Raw genomic sequence first — 5,913 nt, forward strand, 5'->3', positions numbered from 1 at the left:
ATTTCTAACGCTTCCGGATGCTAGGTGTTAGATAATGCATATGTCAGGCTTTCAGTAAAGTAAGTATTAACTTACAAAACCAGTTCGCTAAATCTACGGATAGGTTTATGATCACAAAAAAATAAAAATATGCAAAAAACTTGTTTGGAATGCTACAAAAGGAAAACTCCGCTAACTTAAAAGAACTTTCATGAACTAAACCTTTTATAAGGATTAAGAAATAATTCCTTGACAACATCGCACGATTGAAAGTTTAAAGTTTTTGAAACATATTTGGTGAAGGATCATACTTTGTCGGAAACTCATACTGCGTTCTTGTCGACATAAAACTTTCAAAAGTTATTCTTTAACTTATGATAATTCTTTTATATTTCTATATGTAGGAATATATATATTTACTAACTGTTGGACCCGGCGTTGCTCGTGTTTTCCGTATTGAAGTTAAACGCACCTCTGACCTTGTATTGAATAAGCATTTCCTTAGAGACTATTCTATAGATTTTGTTGAAATTTTACGCGTGTAAAAATGCAAAAGCTGGAGGGAAAATAATATCGTTATGGGAATTTCCGTTCAAACGCCCGATTCAGTCACAAAAATCGATGCCAACTGAGCATTATCGAGTTTTCGAAAAAAATTCCTGCTTTATTTGAACTTCAGGGCATGTGATCTACCTATATATATACAACGCTAATATATTGTGTCATTTTAAAAATTTAATCCGCTCCTACTATCGGTGAAATGATGTCTAGCTTTGTACGTATGCTTTGTGGGAAATTTGGACTGAAAATTTCGTAGATCAATTTTACCTTTCAACAGTCTATGATGCCTGACGAAGTGGTTTGGTTGTATAATTCATATAACGTAATTTCAACTTCTGTAGTACATTTAGGCACAAATAAATAGCATGCATTGTTGAAATACGTAGCATCATTTGAACACAATCTGCTCGATATTTATATGCCTTTAGTATATATAATTGTTTGTGCGTGTGTGTATAATCTGGAATTAACTTGAAGTTATTATTATCGCAGGGAAACTAGAAATAGATTCAAGTAGTTTTAATGGTTAGTTGAAGACGTTGAATATTAGGATGAATTGGGAATTATTCTTGAGAGAGCCTGCTTTGTGTGGCATAACACGAAACGTGGTAGGTACCTAAGTCTGTTATTTCGAATCGCTGCTTGATATCTAAAGAATCCACGACAGGCAGCACAACAATGATATATACGCTGAGTGAACGAAATGAATAATAATAATAATAATAATAATAATAATAATAATAATAATAATAATAATAATAACAACAACAACAACAACAATAATAATAATAATAACAATAATAATAATAATAATAATAATAATAATAATCTATAAAAAAACAAATGAATATATTTAATTTAGTGTAATTAACGGTGAAAATCTTTAATTGAGAAACTCGTTTTATACAAGAAAAATTTCTAACATCTACAAAAACAAGTAAAACAAGTAAAACAGCCCCTTTGAAAAACAAATATGATTTAACGGTAAACACAACAGAAATGCTAGAATACGATACCAGATATTATTATTATTATTATTATTTGACCAACAAGAAAGACAAACGGTCGCTCTGACGGACGGACATACTGCAATATAAGACCACCAAGAGATATATATATATATGTATATATATATATATATATATATATATATATATATATATATACATATATATGTGTGTGTGTATATATGTATATATATATATATATGTGTGTGCGTATATATATATATATATATATATATATATGTATATATATGTATGGGGAGAGCGGGTGGGAGTGCTAGTGGAATCTAAAGATGACTAATTAGTTTCTTCTAATGAAGCATTCATGCATCTGTTAATTAACTAAAGACACCGAAAACACATGTTCCGTTTGACTCTGTTAACAGCTGCAGCAGTAAAAAAGTACAATGATGATGGTTATGATGATGATGATGATGATGACGACGACGACGACGACGATGATGATGATGATGATGATGATGATGATGGTGGTGGTGGTGGTGATGGTGATGATAATCGTGAACTAACTTTATGGAGCTGCAAAATAAAGTAATGTGTGTGTGTGTGTGTGTGTGCATGTGTGTGTGTGTGTGTGTGTGAGTGTGTGTGTGTGAGTGTGTGTGTGTGTGTGTGTGTGTGTGTGTGTGTGTGAGTGTGTGTGTGTGTGTTTTGTTGTCTTTAGAAATTTAACGTGGCACCAACAATCGAATTGAAATTACCTTTGATTGAATCGAAAAAGACAAAGCGAGATGGTGAATAATTACCATATTATATATATATATATATATATATATATATATATATATATATATATATATGTATGTATGTATATATATATATGTATGTTTAATTGAATACAACAATCTTTTGTCTGCAGTGTGGGATTTGTGTGTGTGTGTTTTTGTGTGTGTGTGTGTGTGTGTGTGTGTGTGTGTGTGCGTGTGTGTGTGTGTGTGTGTGTATTTATCGGTGAGTGTGTGATTTGTTTGCGTGGGGACATTTCTGTTCGTAAATTGACGTAGAGAAAAACAACAGGACATCACCACCATCATCATCATCATCATCATCACCACCACCACCACCACCACCATCATCATCATCATCATCATCATCATCATCATCATCAACTTTTTTTTTTTTTTTTTTTGACGGCAGAATTGTTAACATGCCGGACTCTGTACTGAGTAGTATTTCGTCCGTCTTTACGTCCTGAGTTAAAACGCCACCAGGTTCGATTTTGCCTTTCACCCTTTCGGAGTTGATGAAAAAAATACCAAGTTAAACACAGGGGTCGACGTAATATTCTGTACTTCACTTCCTTCCACATTAGTGGACTCGCGCATCGCTCCCACAAACGTGGGCTCAACAAGACACGGAGTCAAAAGCACCACTCTTTGACTGCCTCTGTGCAGGATCAAAACTGAAGATTTCCAGAAGCCTCTTCAAACCGTCCCCGTCACCTCAACACTCGACTTATGGAGAAAGTGTGATGGCGATCGTGGTCGTGATGATGTCTTGGTTCTTTGAACAATCTGCATAATGAATATTATTCTTTTCTACTCTAAGCACAAGACCCGAAATTTCTGGGGATTAGATAGACCTCAGTACGCAACTGGTACTTAATTTATCGACCCCGAAAGAGTGAAAAGCAAAATCAACCTCAGCGGAATTTGAATTCGAAACGTAAAAACAGACGAAATACCGCTAAGCATTTCGCCCGGCGTGCTAACGTTTCTGCCAGCTCGCCGTCTTGCTTCGATTAAATATTCTTTTGAATTCTAGATACAAGGCCCGAAATTTTCGGGGAGGGGTCTAGTCGATTAGATCAACTCCCTATAATAGAAGGGACCATCATCATCATTGTCATCATCTAGTATTATTGTTATTATTATTTGCTACTGATCTGTTCATGCTTTTGGCGGTTTTTTGTGTTTTCTTTTGTTCTTTTTTTTTTTTTTTGCCAAATTGATTTTCTGAGTGTTGGAATTCATCACGTATAACTTGATTTCTTTTGTTCAGTTGTAGAATTTGGAAGTCTGCTTATACCAAGCCACAGACAGAAGATGATGTTTGTTTTTAAACAAAGATTTTTTTTTTCTTTCTTGTCTTCAGTCATGTGCTTAATGGTAGAAGGAAAATAGTTGTAATGGCCGTTCAGAAAACTGAAGGCAACCACATGGCTGTGTGGTTAAGAAGCTCGCGGTTTCATGTTCAATCCCGCTGCTTAGCACCTTGGCCGAGTGTCTTCTGAAGCAGCCGCGAGACGACCAACGACTGAATTTAATAGACAGAAATTGTGTGGAATCTGTCGTATGTGCGTGTGTATGTTTTCCTGTCTCTGTCACCCTCCAATTGACGATAACATGTTTACGTCTCCGTAATTTAGCGGTCCGGTCAATGATCACTGTAGAATAAGTACCGTTGTTGGCACCCCGTCGCTTACGACGTCGAGGGTTCCAGTTGATCCGATCAACGGAACAGCCTGCTCGTTAAATTAACGTGCAAATGGCCGAGCACTCAACAGACACGTGTACCCTTAACGTAGTTCTCGGGGATATTCAGCGTGACACAGTGTGACAAGGCTGACCCCTTTGAATTACAGGCACAACAGAAACAGGAAGTAAGAGCGAGAGAAAGCTGTGGTGAAAGAGTACAGCAGGGTTCGCCACCATCCCCTGCCGGAGCCTCGTGGAGCTTTAGGTGTTTTCGCTCAATAAACACTCACAACGCCCGGTCTGGGAATCGAAACCGCGATCCTATGACCGCGAGTCCGCTGCCCTAACCACTGGGCCATTGCGCCTCCACATACATATATATACATACATAGAGATATGTACACATATACAAACATTTAAAAATATATATATATATAGATTAATAGATAGATAGACAGACAGACCACAAGAATTTCGCTAACATCTTTTTCACAATACGTCGCTTATATAGCGAAACATATATGTAATTTATGAAAACTCCATACGATTGCCAATATATTAGTTTGGAGGGGTCGCATCAGCAGCAACAGTAGCTTCGTCATCATCCTCACCACCTCTCATCCACCATAATTATTCTCATTACTAATATTAGTATAATTGTTATTCCTGCATAACTGTGCAGTGAATCTTCTAGCGAAGCCGTTTGATACAAAGAAGAAAAACAAAAAGACACCCCCAACCAAAAACAAAAAAAGAACAAAGAAAAAAAACGAAGCGTTCTTGAATGAATATTCTTACTCTTAAAGAAATAGCTGTCAAGGACAGATTGAAACACATAGTAGGATTGTTGTTGTTGTTGTTGCTATTATTTAACGCTGTTTTTGTTTTTGGTTATTTATGCTGTTATCCGTTTATATATTTATTTATCCATTCGCTTTACGTATCGATTTTTCCTAATATGTGTGCTATATTCAGAAGTGAAACTTTATCGAACGGCAACTGGAAGAAGATACGACCAACTAGAGAACAACAAAAACCAAAAAGAAATTTTTTTTTAAATAACGACAAACAACAACGTAAAAGAACGAAAGAACATATATATATATATATATATATATATATATATATATATATATATATATATATATATATAACAAAATAATTCTATGATTGACAGAAATATATATGTATGTATGAGAAAAGTCATATATGTTATAATGAAAAAGTTAACTATAAATACGAATAATAATAATAATAATAATAATAATAATAATAATAATAATAATAACGTCACATGAAATATCGATTTCAAAGAAAGAGATTTCAGATAAATACGATTGAACTGAATACGAAAGGGGGTGGGGGTGGAAAAACCAATTCAATGATGAAGGTTGAACTCAGAAATTGTTATACATGGAATTTACTGGAGTCGATGACATACGTACATACGTATACATATATACATACATATATACATATATCTGCATATATATATATATATATATATATATATATATATATATATATATATATATATATATATATATATATATATATATATATATATATATAGGTATATATGTATGTATGTATGTATGTATGTATGTATGTATATTATGTAAGTATCGCCCATCTTTTATACCAAGAACAAAACAATGTACATGATAACACTTCCAGTCAGTTAAGATCAAAAGCCACGAGAGCCACTGCCTGGTACTGCAAGGCGGTGAGTTGGCAGAATCGTTAGCTTGCCGGAGAAAATGCAAAGTGGCATTTCGTCCGTCTTTACGTTCTGTGTTCAAATTCCACCGAGGAAGACTTTGCCCTTCATCTTTACGGGGTCGACAAAATAAGTACCAGTAATGCAATGTAATAGACTTCTCCTCCACACACACACCCCGAAATCACATGTGAAAAAATTATTATTATTATTA

This window comes from Octopus bimaculoides, chromosome 27 (assembly GCF_046866305.1).
Source record: "Octopus bimaculoides isolate indiv1 chromosome 27, ASM4686630v1, whole genome shotgun sequence".
Classification (NCBI taxonomy): Eukaryota; Metazoa; Mollusca; class Cephalopoda; order Octopoda; family Octopodidae; genus Octopus; species Octopus bimaculoides.